Source organism: Lygodium microphyllum, chromosome 17, assembly GCF_053477565.2.
Source record: "Lygodium microphyllum isolate KBCC chromosome 17, Lygodium_microphyllum_v1.1.10, whole genome shotgun sequence".
Classification (NCBI taxonomy): Eukaryota; Viridiplantae; Streptophyta; class Polypodiopsida; order Schizaeales; family Lygodiaceae; genus Lygodium; species Lygodium microphyllum.
In genome coordinates this window covers 12714457-12740212 of record NC_141151.1, presented here as the reverse complement: position 1 = coordinate 12740212, position 25756 = coordinate 12714457, and positions in this window count along the sequence as shown.

Below are 25756 nucleotides of genomic sequence, written 5' to 3'. Positions count from 1 at the left end.
CCACCTATCACAACCCATAGAAAACCCAATTTTAACTAGTCGAGAGTAATCAAAACCCTTTCCAAAAGCATCAAGATCAGGAACTGATTAATGCAGTTGACTCCATCAAAGGTTAACTCGGCAATATAGGCATGTAAGCACGTGTGAAAGCTAAAAAGTCTGATTTTGCATAGCACATATCGATACACACTGCTGGTGTATAAGTGTTGCACATTTGTAAACTATTGGATTAACAAGGAACACATTAAGGGGAATTAACCAAAACATGAGCCCACCAAATAGGAGTACAACCCCAAGAATCGGACAAGGGACCCAAAAACCTAGGAGTAGAGACATAGAGGGGACCGAACCATCACATTGCCAAGAGAAGGAAAGGCTCGCCAAGATTAGGGATATGCCTCTAGCTAGCTTAGTTGATCTCATAGACGCACTAGTGGGTTAGGAGAGGCAACTACTATATCAAGCTCTAGCTCGAATGAGAACAGTCTAAATTCGAGCAGTCTAGACCTTGACCTTGACCTTAGCATAGCTGAGTACCCCGATGGCATCCAACGACTTGTCACACAATACGACTAGCAAATGAGGATAGCACACCATGAAAGATTAGTGGTAGATGTCATAGCCAACCTTAAGGAAGAGAAGAGGCTGGCAAGGATGGCATTGCAACACATTGCAAGTTATAGCCAAGAGCAAAGGGCTTAGAGGTTGCATCAAGAGAGAGAGCTCAATGAGGTTCATAGGATCCTAGCCATATCAAGTAGGAACAGAACAAGAGGCAATGCTAATAGGGAGAGAGTCCTGGAAGTTGATCTTATAGTAAGCAAGCTACTCACCAAAAGATTGCTAGATAATACCAATGCTGAGTAAAGTGGGGTGGCCTTGGCGGCATCATTGCTAGCTGAGCTACCCCAAATGCTAGGAGCCAAATGTAAATAACCATAATTGCAAAGAAACTTGATAAATACCATATAAAGAATGACCCCTATAGCTTCTTCGAGCAATTTGAGTAGCTATGTGAGGCTAATAACCTTACAAACCCAACTCAATGAGCAAGGCATTCGATCTTTGCTTGGGAGACAAGGGATGGACTTGGTTCACAAGTTTAGACAATGCTAAATGTAATAACTTCACCCAGTTGAAGGATCTCTTCATCAAGAGATTCTCAGAGGTACGATACTTCAATAATCTCATTGTAAAGTTGATGAATGTTAGCCAGAAAGACAAAGAGGACATACGGGACTACCTCACCCATATGAGCAGTCTCTATAAGAGGATACCTTCAGCTCAATGACCCAATGAGAGAGTGGTCTCTATCATATTCATTAACATGATCTACAACGAAGAACTCTATAAAGCACTTGCAAGCAACTCAAACATGCAAAGGGACATGTTTGCGAGAGTCTTTGAGGAAGCCATATTGGTAGACAACTTGCTTAGGGAGAGAAGCTCTCGAATGGCACAGCAAAGTAGCAATGCAATTAGGAACACCAAGAGAGCTACAATAACTAGTGAACGAGCAGTCTCTAGTGAGCAGGAAAAAGGAAAGAGTGTTGACCAAACCCAAGCTATAGCCAACCTAAAAGCAGAGTTGACTAAACTGGCAAAGTCAATACAAAGACCAATGTGACCCTATGTGTAGTGTGTGCACTATGGAGGGAATCACGTACCCTTTGAATGCCTTGCTCCCAAATCGAGGCCTTGTGCCATTTATGGAAGATTTGGGCATGACACCATGCACTACCGATTGCAAAGGCGGTTGCCTTACCAACAAACTTACACTCAGCCATACTATCCAAGAGTTAGACAACCATGTTTCAGAAGGGCAGCCCCTTTGGCTCTCATTGCACTGCCCAATGATTCAAAGCCAGCTGCCTCGAGGGTAGATATCAACCCTATGGGAATCCCTAGACCTCCAGCACCTATTGTGACCCATCCAACGAGCGAAGCTCTAGTGCACTTTGTTAAGGAACCACTGGGGGAAAATTCTTACTTGAACCCTTATGTCTCTTATGACAAATAAGGCAATCCCATGTTGATGGACTATAGACCTATGCTGGTCATGGCCTTAGACAGATGAAGAGATAGAGGCCTACAAGGAGGTCAGACATAGGAACACATAGTGTGTTGGGCATGTGGTCATCCAACGCATATCTCGTCTCGCTGCCCTAAAAAGGAGCAAGCAATAGAGAGAAGGCTGACTTGAGATACCCCGAATGTGGAGTCACACATGTGTTTGCTGATTGGCCTAGGCAGAAGCCCTCCACTAGCTCGACCATTGTACCATCTGTGCCACTCAGAATCTTTTGTGTTGAGTCGCACAACAATGATGCTACATCTATTCTCCTAAATGTCATGACACAAGCTTAAATAAAATAGACCGATATCTCATTACCTGGGCCTAGCAACCTCGATGCATCCTCCATAGAAAAGAAGAGTCGACAAAGGAGGAAAAAGAGAACCGAGGCAAAAAATAACGCTCAAGATCGAGAGTGAGACCACATTAACCAAGGGAAAGCAAGTCACAGATACTAGAGCAGAAACATCTACTCCTAAGACCAGAGAGAAGGGAAGCGCTAAGGTTGGAGAGTACCCTGACCCTAACCAACAGACTAAAGGTTGCAGATAAGGTCAAGGAGTAGATAAAAGAAGCATAGGCTCACCTTCAAGATGCCGAACCTATAGTTGAGGAAGAGATTAACGAACTCTCAACCATGAGCCTACCAGTCTCTCCAACATATCTAAGGGTAGGAGAGACAATGCCACCATATGAACAACTAAATGGGCAGAATGAGAGGGCTAGGAATACACAAATAGTTCAAGAACATTAGCAAGGAGCCCATGCAGCTAAGGAGGAAAAGAGGTATTGCAACTTACTATCCACACTCGTAACAACTCCTGTGACCTTGTGGTTGAAAGAATTGCTTAGACAAAACTTTGCACTTTGGCAAGAATTGAAGCGATGGGTAGGACACAGTAATGACCATAAGCCGCAAGACTTTCTAGACCATGATGCCGTAACACACATACCAAGGCTAACACTAAATCCCATGTCTAAGTCCTCTCAAGTAAATGTGTTTTGGGAGGGCACCAAGATACATGCTTTCTTACCCGTCATTTCCTTAAGAGACACTACACGGAAGGGGATAGTGGACACAAGAGCAGGGGTTAGTGTACTTAGTCATTCGATCCTGCAAGCTCGGGAAAAACCACTGGTGGAGACCGCAATATTCAATGTCACTCTAGCAAATGGAATGAAGTTAGACCCTTTGGAGTCCTAAAGGACTGGCCACAAAAGATAACAGGAATCCAATTGTCAATGAATTTAATAGTCATGAAGGGAGTGGATTATGATATCTTGCTAGGTAGGCCTTGGATGAGAAATACAAGAGTAATAGAGAACTGGGTTAATAGCCTAATATTCTTGGGCAATAGATCAAAAGCAATCGGAATAGGGATGGACACTTGGAAAACCTCACCAATGGACTTAGATGCCATCTCTACCTAACTAAAGGGTGACTCAAAATCTAGAAGCAAATATGGGCCTCTAACAAGGTATAGTCCTTGCTGTGACGATGAGCGGGATTGGATGCACGTATTGGCAACCATTAATCTCCAATTCTCAAAGGATGAGGATGAATACAAGCAAGCTGTAGACTCCATTAGCAAACCTAAGAGTGACATCACTTGTAACCTGCCCATAGTACCCTTGTGCATGATGGCCAAAAGCTCCATGGGCCAACCAACACCAATCACTTGTCATGTCCTAGCAAACAAACTTGAACTTCACAAAATCCTCGAGTACTTGTCAAGTCAGCTTGTGGGTAACCCAAATGCCGACTTGAATCCTCTCAAGGATCTTATGGAAAGAAAAGAGTCGCAATGGACTAAGGTGCACGACCTGAATTTGTCATATAACTGAGCTCTCATGTCAAGTAAGGCAGCGCTCAGAAGTGGGAACCCTGCAAACCTACAGTCCTAGTTTGAAAATTTTGGTGACAAGTGAGAAGACTGCTACTCTATTAGTGAGGAGAGCAAAGAGGAAGTAGAGACCATACAATATGATATAGAGGGAAGAGTAATTGAACAAATCAAAGCTGACACTAAACTAGGAGAGGTAAACATGGTTTGAGTGAGCAAAGGAGTTGCCAAGGTAGATTGCGATCGAGCTTGGCTAGAATTCCTCGAGGTGGTAGATTATGAGCAAGTAAGACTATCTTGTCCTTGCACCCCACCACTATTTGGAGTAGAGTCACCTTCAGAGTTGCGAGTACCAGGGGGGACAACTTCTTTTAGTGAGGAAGATGAGTACAATTCCGAGTCAGAGGCAGCTCTGAAATGACCGCGAAATGGTCAAAATCTTCACAAGTTGGAAGGTAGAAGAAACTCTTGGACCTACCCAAGTGGTTCACGAAGTACAAAACGGGTGATAGAATAGTGGTATTAATAGGGGCCAAACAAAAAGGGCAAGTAAGTGAACCCATCGAAGGACTAGCCAAGGTTAAGAAGGTCAACTTAACAGGGGATGAAGGACAAGCCTCAAGTGGATGACCTAATCGAGGAGGAGGAGCATGATCTTATAAATCTCCTATGGGAGTTTGATGATGTGTTTGCCTGGTCCTTAGATGAGCTTAAGGGAATAGATCTAAGTATTGTGACTCATAACATCCCCATGATCAGCGATGCAGCACCAATCAAGCAATGACCATATGCAATGAATCCTAAGCATGCACATGCCATAAAGGAGGAGATTGATAAGCTATTGAAGGCTAGATTTATTTACGAGATAGAGCATATGGAGTGGGTGTCACCCATAGTCATAGTCATGAAAAAGAATGGGAAGATACGAGTATGCGTAAACTATAAGAAGGTTAATGCAACCACCAAGAGAGACAATTACCCACTACCATACACAGAGCATATGCTAGAGAGAGTGGTAGGAAAAGAAGCCTACAACTTTTTGGATAGCTTCTCAAGCTATAATCAAGTGCAAGTCCAGATGACAGGTAGAAGACGGCATTCGCCATCGAATCGGGGGTGTTTGCCTACATAGTCATGCCATTTGGACTGACTGATACCCCCCGCTACCATCCACAATCTGGAAGGAGTGGTGACATCCGAAGGGGCAATGGCACAGAAGATAGAACGATGTAACCTTATCGAGTATCTGGGAAAGGTGGGACGAGACATCAACCACAGTAAATGTACAAAATTCCTAAGGACTTTCGATGTCTAAAGGAACAATGGCACTGTGACTATTAGGCAAGGCAAAACCTCTAGAAGGGTGGAAATTTCCATTGATCTAGAGATTGTGGAGAAGGCATTGGGATTAGCAAAGAATCCAGAGAAGAGGCCAAAGAGGGATGTGTACGGAATGCTAGGGATGGACAAAAGAAAGGTCTACACCAATGATGGAATCAACCTAGGTGATATTTCATCATTCGACTACAAGCTAAAATGGTCCACATGCTTTTTTCAATCCAAAGATGCAATGCCCTTACGAATAAAATCGGTGTACCATTGCTGGAAAGCCTTGCAACTAATGCCCTAAACAAGGTGAATTGGAATGCCTACATCTGTAAAACAATACATGCATTAGCAAAGGTACTAGCCACAGTACCAAGGGTGGCATGAGGAGAATCCCCAGCTACAACAATAGAGTCAGAGAGGAAAAAGTTGTCACCAATCTACGAGGAGCATCGCTCTCCCACACCAGCAAGCCCAACCATCTCTCTTTTAGTAGGAGAACAGGGGGAAGAAGAAACCTACAAAGAGCAGAAGGACAACACGGAAAGAATTGTGAATGAAAAGGAGAATGTCCAACTATCTCAATCACAAGAAGCCTCGAGTGAGAGGACAGTCAGTGAGCAGCAAGGCTCAGAGTTTTCGAGCCAAGGGGGGAGAAAAAAGATCACTCTCAAAATCCCCATGCAGAGGACTTGCTCCACCACCGAGGAAAATATAGAGTTGCAAAGGGTAGAGGAGGATTCAAAGAGGCTAGAAGAAGAGCACAGAAAGAGGCAAGAAGAGGAGGAAGAACGACTACGGCAATAGAAGAAAGAGAACATTGCCCTAGCCATTCAGAGATCCATCAAGCAACCCTCTTGATCTCAGGAATTGACAATGATGAGCCCAGTAAGAGAGGACGTGTCAAGCACAAGTGCAACAACTGAAGAAGCGGGACCAAGACTAGTGGTGGCGGAAGGTAAGGGTAAAGCCCCGCTACAACCAATCCCACCAGTCTTGGCCCCACCAACAATCACCCCAACATAGGATACTGCGAAAGGGGCGATCAACGAAAGAAATATCATGGCTTGGATGTAGTATCTCGTTAGAAGGATCCCCCCTAGTAGGAACAAAGAGGCCAGTAGCAGTTGACACAAAGTCATGCCAAGGGCCAAAGGTACCCAGCTAGCAGGAACAAAGAGGCCCCCTAGTAAGGACAAAAGAGGCCAGTAGCAATTGACACAAAGTCATGCCAAGCTCGCTTGGAAGTGTCAACCACTTCGGTGCCTTCATCCATGCGCCACAATGAAGATCAGGATGAACTTGTAAAGGAGTTTCAAATCCAACTCCACAAGGCAACAGAAGATAAAAAGGTCGCGCTTCTAGAGCTTAAAAAAGAAAAGGATGCCTTCATAGACTATAGGATGGAACAATCAAGAGTAATGACCATCATAAATAGGGAGGTGATTGCACTAAAAGAAGCCTTGAAGGCAAGAGAGGGAGACGAGGGTCTAAAAGAGTTGTATGATGAAGAGAGAGAGAACCACATCTCCCTAAAAAATATATGTGCCTTCAACTCCCAAGAAAATAAACGTCTAGAGCTAGAGATAAAGGAGCTGAAGAGGCAAAGAGAAGAGGTTAGGAAAGAGCTATAGCCAACAAGGAACCAAAGAGATGAGGAGAACACAAAGAAACAGATGGAGTTGCATAACCAGCTACAATCAACTCTCCACAAACAAGCCATACTGAAAGAGTAGGTGGAACGAAAAAACCAAGAGCAAGAGCAAATGCATACACTGTGGCGGGAGCAAGAGCAGGTGATTGCCACCCTAGCCTGATACCAAAACCAAGGGTAAGAGCAAATGAAGGAAAAAGCAGAGGAATAGGTAGCTAGGAACAAAAATCGAATAAAAAACTTAGCCTACAAGCTGGCCCATTCCAAGAGTGATGAGCACATGCTAGGGTGGAAAGCAAAGCCATGGCTATTGAGACAAGAATGGTGGAGCAATAACATGCATTCTTAAGTATAGTATTGAATCTCATGTAGCCAAGAGAAGAAGAAACATTGGAGCAAGTAAGAAGAAAGCTAGAACTAACGAGGAGGGCCTTGCAACATGGACTCCATGACATGGCACCCAAGCCTAGCACCAGCTTGGGTGTAGAGGAGCAACGCGCTCATGTAATCTCAACCGATTTAACTACATAGGAACTCACCTTAGCAGGGCTTGGAAAGCTAAAATAGCAAACACAGCCACCACAACAGGAGCCACTAGAGTCGGTCCAAGAAGAAGGGCCTGATTTCGAAGCAGACCATCAAGAGAAAAAACAAGTGCAGGAATCAAGCTCCGTTATGCAGCCACAAGTGCAACTAGAAGACCAAGGGGAGGAACCCTGGCCACTTGAATAGATGGTGGAGATAAGGCACAAGCGTAGAGAGCAAGTGGAACATGCCCGCAAGAAGTTTCAAGCTAAGACACTGCAAGTTTGACAAGTGGCCATCCCTCAAAGTGAGGAGTGCAATCCCTTTAATTGTAGCCAGGAACTTGTAGTGTGGGAGCAATGGGAGAACCATTGCCACACCTTCGAGTTCTCCTTCACTTTCCCTCGTAGATTGGATAGAGTGTTATCTCCTAGGGTGGTGGAAGACGTCATCAAGCTTTTAGCAAGGCTAAGAAGAAGATGGCTAGAGGAACGAAGGAGGCATCCCCCAAGGTGGCAGCAAGAACCTGCAAACTATTGAGAAGATAAAGCGGTGGAGGTTCCCCGGAGAGTAGAGAGATATGAGGCACAACCTAAGTGGTGCAGGAACATTTGAGACTCTAGCTTAGAGGCCTAGATCACTTTCTACAGTACCTACCCCATGAACGAGATGATGCTATCTACATGCCCTACCCAAGAAGGTTTGGAGCTGACTTTGACTAGGAGGTGCATGGTAGATACGACTTCCCTCTGATCTACAATGTAAACGCCTCAATCCTTGAAGAGAGCTTGATTTTCATCGAAAGGGACCTCTCCCCATCTATAGCAAGTTTCCTCAAGGTTTTCTCCTCATACCCCGACCCCGCTTTCATCAATACATGTAACTACCTCTGCCTAATGTGAATACTACTAAAACAAAAACCTACTCCAAAGGAAGAGTGGTTGCTACCCCTCTTTTTCAATCTTAATGATGGGATAAATAGTTGTGCAATAGTGCACCTCATGATGAGAGCCACTCTCTTGCCAACATTTTGTATGAACCTCTTAGAAGATATGAGTGATAGTAGATTCACTAGGTGTAACCACCTATTTTTGTCTTCTACTCCACTCAATTTAAGAACCAACTTAAAGGGGTATCTATAGAGCAGGGCATTCCTCATAGTAAGTGCCTCAAGCCACCACACAACCTAGCCTGTGCTCACGTGGGATGCCTCTTAATATGCTCCCTTAGTTTTTTAAAAAATAAAAGAAAAAGAAAAACAAGAGAGAAAAGATGAGAAAAAGAAAAAGGACAAGAAGGAAAGAAGTAGAAAGAAAAGAAACACAACAAGGAAATCAACCCATCTGTACTCTATGAGTGTCATAAGCACTGCATCTAGGGACCACCATAGCCCTTCCCCCACTTCACATACCTAGGGCACCTTAAGGGAAAGACACACATGGGGAGCCTCCACTCACCTACGGTTAGACCTATCTCCCTAAGTCACACCCACAACACCTCCCTTTGTACATGAATTTGGTCCTCAAGTATAAGACAACACCATGGGCTTGTGTCTAAGGTTTGATCCAACTCCCAATTCCACTGGCACAGACACCATGCACTACACAGTGAGGTAGGCACACCCCCAAGTAGTACACTTCATTTTCCTTTCCAAGTACATTCGGCAATCTAGGATCAACCATCGACATCGGAGGCCCCCATCATCCAATCAATCCATCCTCAGCCTCCACAACCTCACATCCATTTTGGTGTGTTTCTTCTCCATCGCCAATCTCCCCAAAACCCCATCATTGACCCACATGGCAAACCTTCAACCATCCAAGCCCTTACCAACAAGTGCCATGGGACTCGCACTCGGCTAGGAGGGGGTAGTATTACACCTTTGGAATTCCAAGACGGAATGAAAAAGCCCCAAAAGGTTGGAAATTGAAGAGGCTAAGGCAAGAAAAAATAGAAGAGAAAGGCAAGCTCAAAAAAATACAATAATTTTTTTAATGGAAAAGGAAGCACATAATAATAAGTGCAATGAATATTCTAGCAAGGAAAGCGTTGGGCACATTGTAATTCATTTTGTAAAAGAGTGCCAGGCTCCCTCCTATGCAATTTGTAAATGTAGACGGGTATGGGTGAAGGAACCGTGAAAATAGAAAGAATAAGGAAAGAGGACCCAGGAAACGGTCGATCATTTAAAAAGCGATGGGCCCCAAGAGGAGGTTTCATGGCTGTTTGAGCAAGGCACCAACAGTTTTTCAACATTTCTGACAATGAAACTTTGAATTTTCTCTCTCTACATCTTTTTTTTTTCATCCTATACCCATCTCTCAAGTTATCTCAACAAAATCTAGTCATTTGAGTCATGGAGATATTGGAAAATCTCTGCTATAAACCCTAATTTACAACAAAAAGTAGGGTTTGATTAGACACTTGAGGATGTGTGCTCAGAATTGAGGACTTGGGACTTAAATTCCACCAACTAAAATTGAGGAATTTCAAGGATATTTAAGAGATCAGCTAGCCAATATCAGATTTAGGGTTGAATTTGTCTTTTAAGGAGCAGGGTGAAGACCAATCCCCGAGCAAACCAAGTAAGAAATTGGTTTGGAGGTTTGCTAGTCTGTTTTGACAAGAAGTGACACTTAGATTAGAACAAGAGATCAGAGGATCTCTAGTGTACTCCATCCATTTGCAATAAAAGTTAAAGAAATACCACAATGAATGTTTGTTTTGGGGCCAGCAAGCTATCCAATGTCCAAGATTAAGTGCGGTAACATTTGCATTTTCAGTTTATGTGAATTTTATGTTTGTTGTAATTAGTGCTAAATCAAGTCATTACCACCCTATCTAAGGAGAAAGGCTAGCTTCATAAGAAGTTGTGCCTTACATCTCCATATGTGGTCCTTGACTCACCATAGCATGGAAACTAGTGCCACCACCAAATTACCATGGCTGCCCTATCATTGCATGCATGCCTTACTATCCAAAAGGCATTGGATTGGCACTTCCAAGTCAGCCTTGCATATGCATCAATCACCCCACTAGCATCATTTGCTTATGCTTACTATCCACATTTGGAATATCATGCTACTATATTGGCTCTTCCTTCAGTGCATCTTGCTATCAAGAAGCTCTCGAATATAATTTCCTCTTCTTGCCTTTGCTACCCTCCCTCAAGAGGCTCAAAAAGTGCATAAACAAAGGATCTTTTGCGAAAAGCACAAGCGTTTTAATTACTGTCCTCAGTTGATCTTTAAACTAGTCATCAAAAATCTCTTCATCTTGCTGGTCATCAGCTTCAAGAGACCTAGAAGGACCCACATTTTGATCTAAACCAAGATTATCAACTCATTGTTCATGTTGTGTGCCTTGTCCAAGGTCAAGCATAGCATTTCTCCCAACACTTTGTGAATTTTCAAATTGAGAGGCATCATCCCTACTTGATCCCATCTCACTATCAAAGACATTCTTGCTGTATTCGCATAAATTAAAATGCACACTTTATCACTTGAATCTTGGACAATGGATAGCCTATTAGCCCCAAAACTAGCACCCCTTGTGGTATTTTGATAGTTTTTATTACAAATGGATGAACTACAACTGATATCCTCTAATCTCTTCCGCTAATCCAAGTGCCTCTTACTATCGAAACTAGCCAACAAGTCTTCAAACCAATTTGCCCCTTGGTTTGCTTGGGGAATTGGCCTTCACCCTGCTTCTTGTGAGACAAATCTAGCCCAAAATTTGATATTGACTGGCTGGCCTTTTGAATCTCCCTAAAATTCCTCAATTTCAGCTATTGGGATTCAAGTCCTCGGCCCTCAATTCTGAGCATGCATCTCAAGGTGGCTATCAAATCCTAATTTCTACTATAAATTAGGGTTTACAATAGAGATTTTTCAATATCTCCACCTCTGATAACTCAAACTACTAGAAAATATTGAGGGGAGTTTAGAAATGGCTATAGAATGAGGGAGAATGTCAAAGAAAGAGAAATTTTAGACTCCATCGCGAGAAAATGGAAGAAATCGCTTGCTCCCCTGTCTAGACAGCCATAAAAGCTGTCTCCACTGATGGAACACACCGAATATGGTGTTGTTTGGTTGAAATAGCCCTTAAACTATTATCACCTCTACTGATGTAGTCTCTTCAAGGCATGTCAACAACTCTTGGAGGGTCTCTTACTGGTTGGAAATGGCATATCAACTATTGTAGCAGCTTTAACAGCCTTCTCTCATCTCTCTCAGCTTGCACAAAACTGGAATGACCTTCTCTCTCTCTCTCTCTCTCTCTCTCTCTCTCTCTCTCTAAAACAACTTTCTCACTTACATGGGCAAGTTTTGCCAAGTGGCAGCCTTCTTATCCCATTTTCCAATATTATCCAGTTTATTGGATTAATTTTTAAAATATTTTTAAAAATTCATCTAATAACTATTCTAGTGTCCATAAAAATAATTTGACTAGTCAATAAATAAATTAGCTAGTCCAATTTGTCTCCCAAGTATCTTTGGGTAATTATTGACCCTTAAACCGATATTAATTAATTAATTAATGCCTAGTCTCTGATGTTATAGTTGCATTAGTAGCCATTAAATTGGTCTAGGCCCAAATCTGACATTGGATACCACCTAGTACCTATCAGGCATAACTTATTATCACTTTTGTATTTGGCACCAAGTGATATCTCAGAATCCTAGTCCCACACTATGAAATAATTAACTTGCACCTCACATGTCTAAGTCACATTAGTACATTTGATTAACTTTTAATCAAATGCTAAGCAAAGCAATAAAATTTTGTGTCCCCTTGTGACAATAAGGGTCAAACAATTCTAGCACCCAAGTGAAGCATCTATATGAGCCTCACATGGGTGGGCAAGGGCAAATAGCCAAGTACCTTAGATTCCAAGTAGCACTTAATATCAAAATAGACCAATAGTTCACCCTTGTGCTTGACTCCATCTAGCAGAAGCTAACCTACTAGAGCATGGTCAGGTCTCCCTCGATCGTAGGTCCCTACTAGTCAACTAGATTCTTTTGGTGATAGCTTGGTAATTGTCTCCTGCTAGTATTTCTCTTTGTCATACATGGCCCAACTATGCCACTTGGTGTGGAACTTCCACTAGGCCAGATCAAATGGTCCAAGGATTCTCATGCTAAGGTGGCTTGGGAGATCATTTGTCGCTACTCCCATGAGGGCTTGTGGGATCATTGATCCTAAGTAGTAAGTCTCTACTAGGCAAGCTAGTGGTCCAAGGCTCACTCCAAGCGAATAGACATGGGGGTTTTTAGGAATGCAAACCTCAGCTACATGAGATCTTCACTATAGCATCAATTAGTCTATCCAAATCTTCCTTCCCTCACAACTTGCTATGGGTTTGGCAAAGTTTATGTAAGACCCTAGAGCAACGGGCCCTAGCATGCCAAGAGGAGATTGTAAATAGCATGTTGTCTAGAACCCACAAACCCAAGATTGTGACAAGTTGCAGCTATGGAAGTTCTTTAACATCTAGTGTGCTAGCTAGGAGGCTAGCCTCTTGGTATACACAACCTTGTCAAAGCTCTAGACATCCATCATGTTATGAATCACGTGGTGGGAGGACTTGCTTGAGATGCTATGACAAGCACACACCATACATACAAAAGGAAGCTCACTCGTGAACACAAGAGACATGGAGGCCAAAACATTTTCTAGCCAATTTTCTTCTTCTTCTTTCACACACAATACAATGTACACAAAGTATAGATAAGATACAAAATAAAGGAAAGTGACCTACTAAATTAAATAGTGCATAACTGACTATACTAATCAACTAGTGCTATAACTATGCCAGTTGTAGGTAGGCGCAACAAACTGAATATAATAAGTGATAAGTCAATGGCCATGTGATACATCTGACAAACTCTTTGTTTAACCATCATGCAAGGACAAGGAACTTTTTCAATGAGTGAAATTGAGTAGTATGAATCATCACCCGTCTCTACACATAACCTGGATTTTGTAAATCATACATCTCTGCAAACCATTCAGCATGGTTGTTCATATGATTAGATGCACTTGAATCAACATACCATACATCATCATGCATCCCCTTTCCTATCCTACATCGTGCGTCCCCTTTCATCATATGCTACATAACAAACAGAAGCTCATTTCTGTCTTCATTCTATCGTAAAGACGATGCATAATTTCCTTGCTGCAATTTACCACTATGGATATCATCCTTCTTAGCATAACAATGGGCTGCAATATGACCTATTTTTCCAAAATAATGACAAACAATACCAAAATTACTAGAACCTCTATTGTGCCATCCATCTCTTCCTCTAGAGCTCTCCCTGCCTTTAAAGTTTTCACGACCTCTTGAAACCTGCATTTCACCAAACAACTTATTTAACATTTTTTGGCAGTTATCACCAACACATCCCATACGTTGGCCTCTTGAAGAGGATCTATCACATCTCCTTCCTGAACTTGAGTAAAATGCTTGGACCTGCTCACCAGTTTCTTCAGATGATTTATCCTACATGTTGATCTCTTCAATGATCACATGAGAAAGACCAACTCATCGAAATCTAAAAATGGCTTCCGTACATACACAGAAGTAACAAATGATTTCCAAGCCTTTTCATTATTAAGACCACCCAAAGTAGATGATATTAAATCATCATCATCAGGCATTGCATCAATCACTGCCAAAGTATCTACAATGCTCCTCATCTTCAAAATATACTCATTGATAAACATTTTTCCTTTCTTCAAAGTATTTGGCTCTTGCTTGATCTAAATCTTTCGTGCCTTTATATTCACAAAAAATATATTTTCAAATGTGGTCCATGCTACATGTAAACTTTTTGCATTTCTAATATGTCCCAACACAGTATTATCAATGATTGTAGATAACCAATACATCGCATTTTTATCTTTTGCATTCGATTATTTCCACGCCTTTAATTCATCTGTAGTCATCACAAGGTCACTTAGCTCTGGCTCCTTTTCTTCACCTGAAACAAACTCGAGGAGGCCTTATCCAATATAGAAGTTTGTCACACGGAACTTGCATGATGGATAGTTGTTCTTGTCTAGCTTCTCAATGATGGAGCTTCCACTGTTGTCTACCATTATCACGAAATTGGTACAAAACATCAAGTTTGTCTTCTACAATAAGTCACAAGATCACTCTGCTCTAGCTCATTTTCTTCACTTGAAACAAACTCAAAGAGACATTTTCCAATAAGGAAGTTCGTTACATGGAACTTCCAAGATGGCTAGTTATTCTTTTCTAGTTTCTCAATGATAGGGTTTCCACTATTCTTTACTATTATCAAAAAATTGATACAAAACAATAGCATGTCTTTTGCAACCTTCACAACAAGTGCATAGCAATATGCTAAGCAACCCTTTTCACTGCTCAATAGTACATGTAATATGCCACATGTTTACAAATAAAACTTGTGTTTGCTTCTTGGCAAACACCTCAAAAACTTACATATTCAAAATCTGTAACCTGTACACCCACTTTTGGTCAACACAACCAAAATTGTAGTATATCTTGAAATTGTTGTCCACAACATTGCTGGTCTAAGATGGGGTCCGAAACAGCCTTAGATGGCCGAAAAATCAACTGAACAAGCCCTAAAGGGCTAACTTCCCATCATGCAATAGTGAAGTAAGCACATTGGATCCCACAATGTAATTGGGATGACTATGGATAGACATGATCACCAACTAGTTATCTAAGGAGGGAGATATAGGCATACTATAAGCACAGGATGGATAGCTTATGTTTGAGATACTCATGGTAGAGGTCCAATTTGAGACAGATATCCACATTGCCACACCAGAATCTATGGGCTGTACAAGCTCTATTCTACAGGAGCTCAGAATTAGGGTTTACTATTTGCAACAAACCAATGGCTAGGGTTTGTAGAAATCAGTCATTTTAGCTGTGGAATTGCTTGCTAAATGTCAAGAATCATGTGGTGGGGAGACTTGCTTGAGCTGTTGCGCCAAACACACACTGTATACACAAGAGGAAGCTCACTCAAGAGCACAATAAGAGAGATGGAGGCCAAAACGTTTTCTTACTTATTTCTTCTTCTTCTTCCACACACTATACAATGTACACAAAGTATAGATAAGATACAACATAAAGGAAAGTGACCTACTAAGTCAAACAGTGCATAACAAACTACACTAATTGACTGGCGCTATATCTTTGCCAGTTGTAGATAGATGTAAAAAACTAAATATAATAAGTGATAAGTCAATGGCCATGTGAGTATCGTAATGACCGCCAATGTGCTAGTTGTAGACGTCCAGACCCATCTAGCTAGGCGGTCCATCATCAATGTCCGCACGTGTTGAGCTTGCCATCTCAACACTCCCCCTCAAGCTCAACTCTATCTCTGCAACTCCAAGTAAGCTTCGAAACTTTCGAAGCTTCTCTGCATCCAATGCCTTTGCAAAAATGTCAATTATCTGATCCTGTGTGGTGACATATACCAAGTCAATCTCTCCTGCAAGTATCTTCTCTCTCACAAAATAGTAGTGCACCTCAATGTGTTTTGTCCTAGCATGGAACACTGGATTCCTAGCTAGTTGTATGCTACTCATGTTGTCACAATGAATGACAATTGGACCACCTCCCTGCACATCCAAATCACCTAATAACTTTTGCAGCCATACCACCTCACATGCTACCATAGCAGCACCTCTATACTCAGCCTCTGTACTTGATAAAACAATTATAGGTTGCTTTTTTCTACTCCATGTAACTACTGCACTACCAAGGGAAAACATGAATCCACTAGTAGATCTTCTATCTGACATGCTACCAGCTCAATCTGCATTTGTGTATCCAAAGACATGTACATCCTTACCTCCTTCTTAAAAATTCCATAATGTAAAGTGGACTTCATATACCTCAATATACGTCTAACTGCATCCAAATGAGGCTTTCTAGGCATTTGCATAAACTGATTAACAAGGCCAACAATATAGCTCAAGTCTGGCCTTGTGATAGTCATGTAAATCAAACTCCCTACTATCCTCCTGAACATAGTAGGATCTTCTATCTCATCCCCAATGTCAGCACTCAGCCTTACATTTTACTCCAATGGTACTAAAAGAGGCTTATATGCTATCATACCATACTTGGATAACATATCCAAGCCATACTGTCTTTGTGATAGCCATATACCATCACCACATCTGATCACCTCAATACCAAGAAAGTATCTCAGCTCACCCAAATCCTTCATCTCAAACTTCTTCTTCAAGAAGTCCTTAACTTTAGCAATCCCATTGTCACTGTCACCTGTAATAATCAAGTTATCCACACATATGACTATAATGACCAAACTTGCATCTCCCTTTCTCACATAAAGTGAGTGATCAACATTGGAAATACAAAATCCAATATTGACAAGATACTCTCCAATCTTATCAGACCATGCTCTAGGTGCTTGCTTCAGCCCATAGAGTGTCTTCTTTAACCTGCACACATATGTGGGATGATCTAAATCCTCATAACATGCTGGCTGCTCCATATACGCTTCTTCTTGCAATTCACCATGCAAGAAGGCATTCTTAACATCCATTTGCTGCAAACTCCAACCTTTAGCTGCTGCTAAGGCAATCACACATCTAACAATTGCCATACTAGCAACTGGATTAAATGTCTCTTCATAATCTGTGCCATATGTTTGAGCATAGCCTTGTGCAGCCAGCCTAGCCTTATACCTACTAACGGAACCATCTGCATTATGCTTGACTTTGTAAACCCACTTACAGCCAATAGCTTTCTTACCCTTAGGTAAGGGCACCAAATCCCAAGTCTTATTTGCCTCTAATGCAACCATCTCCTCATCCATTGCTGCGTCTTAATGAGCATGACCAACAGCATCCTCAAAACAAGTGGGCTCAACATCCTCAACTAGCTTCACCATATAAGCATAATTGTGAGCTACATAACCTTCAAAACCAAATCTTTTAACAGGGTATCTAACTCTGCTAGACCTACATACCATTGGATCACTCAATGGAGCCTTTACATTACTATGAGCTCTCTATACACCTAGTGTCCTGATTGAAGGAATACCAAGCTCATCATCCAAACTCTCTGAACCACTAGAATCTTCATCAAATCCCAATTGACTAGTAAATGCATCATTATCATCCAACACTTTCTTCTTTCCTTTATCTTTGCCTGCAATACTTATAGATCCACCTAAAGATGGAGGGCTACTCAGTCTCCCAGACTAAGGGCTCCCTCTGGGTGTAGTACCAGATGATGTTTCTAGTCCACTAAAACTCCATGATTCTTGCTTTTCTTTCTGTACATAGCTATCATGATCGTTATCATAATCTAATACATCACTAGTACATCCCATACCACGGCCTCTCAAAGAGGATCTACCATGTTCCCTTCCTGAATTTGAGTAAAATGCTTGGACTTGCTCACCATTTCTTTCAGATGAGTGGCTAAAGTGAAGGAGAAGAAGCAAGGATTCGAGCAAGCAAGCAATGGGTAAGAATCTGTCCCACTCTTCCACTTTTATCTTGGATAGTGCCTATGGAGGCACCATAAGTAGGGTAGAGTGAAAATCTCAAATTACTGTGAGATCTGATATGTGAGCAAAAGCATTATATTTTTTGCAGACCCTATGGGGTCAACTGTGCAAGGTGACTCTCATGCCCATTGACAACTTAAGCAACAGGTCATTCTTATTTGTCATGGCCATGGCTTGTTTTTTAGTCCTAGGTGGTGATACATTTCTCCCCCATGGCTTCTAGCACCCTAAACCACCTTGAGAAGCTTGAATAGCTAGACTGATGAGCACATGTGCTTATTTCTAAAACTTCTCTAAGCAATATAACTAGCCACACCTTTTTTTCTTTAAAAAGTTATCTATAGATCTTTTGGAAGTAATGTATGTTTTATGAATTCTTTGGAAGCAATGTAAGCCTTCTATGAGTCATTCTAAGTCCTCTGTAATGTAAGTTCTCTGTGAATCATTGGATGTAATATAAGTCCTCTCTCTAAGTTAACTAAAAGTACATTGTCAAAGTCACTATAAGTCCTTTGTAAGTATTTTGTAAGTTCTATCTAAGTTCTCTCAAAGTCTTTGTCATCGGTTGCATTCCATCTACACAATATTAGAGGTTCATCGTGTTTTCCATAATTGAAATTGTATCATAATTCAAACAAAATATTAGAGAGTTCAATCTGTGTCTATATAATTATGTTTATTGAGGGGGAAATATCATACAAGACTAATATCAATGTGGACTTCAAATAAAAATACAAGAGAGTTACTATCAACAAAATAGATCATTGTTGATATTCTCTAGGATCCTTTGATCTACATTGATGATGGATAAGGTTTCTTGGATATTGATGGATGTGGTTTGCAAAAGAAATGATGCAAAGCAAAGGAGGAGGACCATGAAAGGCCCTCTTATAGCATGATTTCTCTCTCATTCCCTCTCCTATGCCACACAAAGGCAAACTCAAAATGTTCGCTTTAAGCCAAAATGATGGCGAAAAGTTTTCCCTAAAGTCACGTAAATTTTCCCTTAAGACCTTAAACCACAAAAAAGCACATTGGAATAGCATACATACCCATTTTCTTTTTGCTTAATATCCAATATTAAGGAAAGATGAGGCTTTCTCCTAGTAAGAACCAACAAAATCAAAACATATAATATTGCTAATTGCCTAGAACATCCCTACAGATTCTTTATATACAATTGACTGAATACATGGCCTTTCAATTGGCTCCTTAAAATTGGCTTTGAACCTGAATCACAGAGTGCGATCTCCTATAAAGGTCTTGGTATCCAATAAAGTGGGAATGTGTAGCAGCTAGTATGCACAAGAGGGCATGAAAACATTTTCAATGCACCCTATAAACAAGAAAACTCAAGTGAGTTTGTGAGTAAGAACCTCATAGTGCAACTTGCTTTGTAGGTCTTTGAACATCCACAAAGTTAGTGTCTTGTGATTTCACAAAGTCACCGTCAATCCAAAGGTTGGTATACCCATTGTCATGTAACTTATCGAAAGCCAACGATCAAAATTGATTATGTAGCATGAGTAAAATGATGTAACAACTTGGATGGGACATGAGATTCAACAATTAAAATTGATCTCAATACAAAGGAAGAAAACTTAGGGCCTCCCCACATGCAATTGTAGCCCTCTAATCCTTCTCAAGCATAGCTTACACTTGTTCTAGAAACTGCTCACGTCTTTTCATTAGCCTTTGGCCATTCATACACCCCAATTGCCTACTTGAATACTCTTTCTAAACAAGGTTGTATAGCTAGCATCGTTATCCTTGATGAACACAAGGAGGTGATATGACCCTACAACAAAGGCATGCTCTCTCCTAGCTGGGCCTAATGTCTAGTAATTCATGGTCTTCTCTAGAGAGAAGCTGTGATGATTCAAAAGGGGACACAAAATGGATAATGTTGAGCCTAACAAGTTCTTGATTATCTTGCATTCAACATTCTAAATGATAAAGGCAATGTTGATGCACAATGCAATGTTGATGTTAAGATGAAGCATGTGCAAAGACAACATTCTAAATGATAAAAAGCAATGTTGATGCACGATGCAAAGTATGTGGATGTTAAGATGAAGCATGTGAAAACAAAGCATTAGAATATTCAATTTGAAGAGGCTACTCTCCACCTTGTTGACCTTATTTACCAATTATATTGTCAACAAGCTATTGGTGCTTTTGAGCGCCATGGTCTTGACAACCTATTGCTTCTTTGATTAGCTCTTTACCTTTAGCACGACATGATGATGAGCCACAATTGCCACTATCTGCAACTTGGCAACCACCAATTGGTCTAGCCTCATGGTTGCACCACGTATATAGCCTGAATCACCCCATCTTCTATTCCCTAAATGTTTTCTAATGAGCCATCATTTGATGGATTTGGACATATCTATATCAAATTATGGCAATTTTCCTCCTGACTACCCTGTTTGGACAATTATAATAGTTGTACCTATTTCACTTCCTTCAGCATTATGCTTCATAAGGAATCTTCTTGGATTATGGCCTTCTCTATTTGCAAGGATCTACTTCCTCACCAAGTCTTTTGTATATTCATAATGCACATTGAGAGTATACTAGAACTTATCGTGGCCATCATAGTCATCTTGATCTTTCTATTGTTTCCTCTAGCTCTTGGAAACTAAGTGGCTTGAACCAAGATGCTTTGAAAAGCAAGCACACAAGCTCTTTAAACAAGCTAAAAGGCTCCCATCCAAAGCTCTGTATATATAGAGAAAAGACTGAGGTACCAAGGTTAAATTTTGTATGTAGTCTATAGAGTATGAATGCTCACAATATTTGATTTGTGGAATCTCTTGAACTTTTATTTGTCTTGTTTCAGGAGGAAAGCTTTTATTCTCTTGTGTAGAATCCTCCAATAGGCATTCCTTTTCTTGTATGTGAATCTTCCCTTTGTAGCTCATTTGAAGGATTCATCTTCATTCCTTGTAGCAAATGAAGCATAGTTGGCATGAAGGCATTCCATACCATTGACTCGGAAAAGCTCAAAATTGCTATTAAAAAGTACTTTCACAGCAGTCTCCTATTCTCCACCTCAAAATAGATATAAACAAGAGATAAGCCTTCCTCTACAATCTATGTTCAAAAAAATGTCCTCAATGCCCCAACAAATGTAATGGGGAAGTAAATGCCACAAAGGTTTCTTGTCAAATTTTGTTGTTGTGACTTCTCAAAGTTCCAAAAGTCCTTGACCTCTTAGGATCATGCAAAGATATCTACTTGAAAGGTGTTTTGCAAAGAGACTTACACAACATGCCCCTGCAAATTGAAAAGTGCTACACTGCCACCTCAAGTGTTTCTATCCTCATCATAGAAAAGAACATGTTCTAAAGAAAGGGTGAGTGAAAAGCATCCTTAAGTAAAGAATCTTTATTATGTTGAAAATAGAATAGCTCAAAACAAAAGAGTAAGCACTTGCCAAAAAGATAACTTATAAAAGGATGAGAACAGTAGGAAGCCAAAGCATACTACCATTGTGTCCTTTCCATTACCAGCAACAAAAATTCCATCTCTCTCTCTCTCTCTCTCTCTCTCTCTCTCTCTCTCTCTCTCTCTCTCTCTCTCAAGCCAAGGGTGCATGAGAACACATATGAGCTCATTTGTTATTATCAATATTTCCTAATAGTAAATTAATATTTTTTTAAAATAATGTGGTAGATATTGTATTAACCACAAAAGTAAGAAATTTAGGGCATTGTATTCCAATGCATCAAATCACCAGCCAAGTAACCCATCTTAGCTCCTTTTCAATAAAAGACTTTACATATCCAAAATTTAGAGCATAGCTTCCTGGCAATTGTCAAGATGTCCTATAAAGGTTAAATAAGTCATCCATTCCTCCAAAAGGCTCTTTCATTCCTAGAGCTCCAAATGAGCTTAAGGATCATGCCCTTATCCCCAAAAAGGGAAGTTTTCAAACCAAAGGCAATAGCATAAGCCACTTCTAGAGTGTTCTCCATACAAGCTTGACTTGGACACATTCCCAAAATAGATGTATTGCTGATTCCTCCTCCCTCTTGCATAGTGGGAACAATGAAATATGACTAGCTATGCTTGAGTTCAATGAATAGATTTTGATGAAGGGTGACACATCTGATCAAATGAAAGATGCAATTTTCCTTTTTATTACTTTTCCTATTAATTTTACATGTGATAAACGTTCAGAGAGTCTCTAAGAGAGCAATTTATCGACCAAAAATTATAATGCATAAAAAATTGAATATTTTGACACAAAACAAAAGAAAAGTTTATGATATCCTATCCTCTACAATCTTGCATAAAACAATTGCATCTAAAATCTTGCACGAATAATGATTGTAATCATGTAAGGAGTTTTCGACTGCGCTCAGCTAGTCCTGACCACGAGTTTATCATTGGATAGTAGGGGGCAACTTTGACATGGTAGAGGCCTTGGATGATAGGAGAGGTAGATGTACATAGACCATTAAAGGAGGAGAGCAAGCTGCCTGGGAGGATCAGAGGACAAGACCCATGGTTCATAGTAGAGTTTGGCAGGTCTACAGGCTCACTTCACTTCTCTAGAGGCAATAGCTAGTACACTCTTTGGGATCAATCAATTTTATGTGGATGACTGGGCACCTGGCCTATGATGATGATCTTAAACAGTCAGTTTCACAAAATTGGAGATCTAGACCTTTCTCCTTTGGACAGACAGCTAGAGACATGGATGAGAGCCTACATGGGATCAATTCTTTCTTCAGGGAGGAGGCCATGAGGAGGAGATTGACTCTTCTACAGAAGGAGAGGATTGCTAGAGCATCACTAGCTGCACTACAAAGGGAGGAGGAGAGACATCCAAGTTGCAGATGGGTGGCTGAGAGGATGCATATTACTAGAGCAAAGATTAATGCAGTGAGGGAAGCCAGATCTGAGTACAAATTTCATACTAGAGCTTTCTTTGGACTCAGTTTGGAGACAATGACTTTTTTTTGCACCAGAGGCCAAACACTCTAGACAAGGTGTACAGAGACTTAGTAGAGCTGATGAATCCATTGCACATAGCCCTTTGGAGGTTGGATAGGGAACAGTACTATGAAGGATCAAGCTTTAAGGATGTATCGACTCTCTCCAGCTGTAGGTTAAAAAGGGTGTGGCATCTCGCCTCTCAAGGAGAAAGACAAGAAGAGAGAGATAGAGAGAAAAAGAGATGTGCCACATGTCCCCCTCCCCAAACATTCTCTTAATCTTACTACTATATTATTTTCGCTATAGGTTCGAAAAGCCCCAAGCCTCCAAAGGGCTTCCCGAACCTACCCCCTTTTCCAAACCTCCCTTTTTCAATCAAAACCCCCTTCCCTCCCCTCTTTCTCATGTGTAATCTCTCATTTTCTCTTCCCCCTCCCTTTTTTAAATTAAAACCCCCTCCCCTCTCTTTCACTTATAATCTTTCTCTTTCTTTTTCCCCTCCCTTTTTTAATTAAATTCCTCCCCCCTCCCCCCTCTCTCTCATGTGTAGGGCCTAGGTTCTCTCTCTCTCTCTCTCTCTCTCTCTCTCTCTCTCTCTCTCTCTCTCTCTCAAGTTAAAATTTTTAATTAATTGTTTTTTTAAAAAATTTAATTTAACATTTTTCTTACTACTATATTATTTTCGTTATAGGTTCAAAAAGCCTCGAACCTCTAGAGGGATTCCCAAACCTACTCCCTTTTCCAAACCTCTATTTTTCAATCAAAACCCCCTCCCCTCCCCTCTTTCTCACATGTAATCTCTCATTTTCTCTTCCCCCTCCCTTTTTTCATTGAAAGTGCTCTCCCCCCCTCCCCTCTCTCTCACTTATAATCTTTCTCTTTCTTTTTCCACTTCATTTTTTAATTAAATAGGCTAGTAATAGTAAAGGATTAAAATAAGAGAGTAAAACATAAGAGATTTAAAAAGCCTTTTTCTACTAACATGATTTCAAAGTAAGAGAGTATTGTCTAAGGTAAAGGGGCCAGTAAAGTGACACTCGCAAAAGTAAAACACACCCCACCCTAATTGAGTGACAATTTTGCAAAAAAGATGCAACTTTTTTAGCACCTCAATATTATAATACAATTTTTTTCATTTTACATATGAGCTTAATGTGAGCTAAAAAATTGAGTGATGTAAATTTTTTTATATTTTGGATTTTGTAAAATCTTAGAACAATGCATCATTGAGTGTCACTCTACTGGCCTCACATTATCACTCTTTTGTGGACCTTTCATTTATAACTACGGCTATTTGATAAAAACATCAAAATGTCCCAAAGTTTTTTTTGTGAACTCCATATGACATATAAAGTTGGACTATTCAAAAACATTTATGTAACTCACTTTGGAAAAAAAGTTATAATGGAGGATTGTTAGATGACACTCTATTGATCCCTTTACCCTAGAATGTAAGAAGTCTTAGAATGCAGAAATTTTGCCTTCTACTAGTTAAATATATTTTTTGCCTTTTCAATTCTCATAATTGAAAAATGCTTTTTTAGTTTTAATTCAAGTGTACTCATTTCAAAACATCTTAGGTTTTACCCAACATTCTTTCAAAATCAACCCTTACATATGTAGTCATGAATGTAAACGATACCATTGGTACCATTATAGGTAAGACCTATAATTGATACCATTAAAGATTTAAAACCTATATGTTACAATGTAAATGCTCAATCATTTTTCTTGGACACTTGCATAGTATCATATATATGTAGTCATTTCAAGTATTAAGTACAAACATATTCCATGGATAATTCAAAGTACCACACACCACTTTTTTGTTAGCCAAAGCCATACATACAAAAAAATAAGGCATTGGTAATGTTTGATTCTCTTTAATGACATACGAACAAGTTACTTTATAGTATCCTCACTTTGAGTGCAATCCCCTTGGCCATAGTCAAGTAGTCTTCAATGTAGTGCAATCTCCCTAGGCAATTTGGGAGGTGGGATTTTGGCCTAGGCTTTCAAGTTGTTCATTGGTGTGCAAGTAGTTAAAGGAATATCAGTAGAATCATTCCTTGAAATATGGCTTTTAAGCATGGCCTTCAAATGGGTTGCTTCATGTGCACAAGTGTCAATTGTAAAGTAGTCCTTGAGGATATGGAAACTCCCTCTATCAATAATGTGCCCTCCAATCAATTCCCTTACTCCTAGGTTCAAGATAGGTTCTTGCTAGGCGCTAGATGATCCAATTCTATTAATGCTTCCAATGGTGTATGCTTTCTCAAGTATGTCTTGGTGTGCAATGAGTTTGGAGGGATTATGATTTCTTTCAGAGTTCATGTTCTAGGTGAGTGAAGTGCTAAGTTGCCATAATCACAACCCCTAGCTTGGTGTTGGTAGGGATGACCTCTTAAAGTTAGGATTCTGCAATTGCTCAATTAGCTAGCCACCATAGAACCTTTGTTCATAGTCCGGATCAAATGTAAAAGCAACCCAAGCTAGTACACATGTCTTTAGCTCAAGCAATCACTTGAAACTTGGAAAATTTGAGTGCAGCCCTTCCTATATCAAGGGCCTTGGTCTTACAATGTTTTTGAGCATGTGAATTCAAGGGCACTTAGCTTCCCCCTTAATGCAATGTGCTAGTTCCACATAACAAAAAATGTGAGTCTACTTCTAGTCTTGGTAGTCCTTATCTCAACAAGACTCAAAATTTATTATGTGTTTAGCTCTATGAAGTAGCAATATGTTTAGGTCCAAAAGAATTGTGCTTTTGTGTAGATCATTGGTGTGGTATTGTCCTTGCCAAAATATCCCTAAT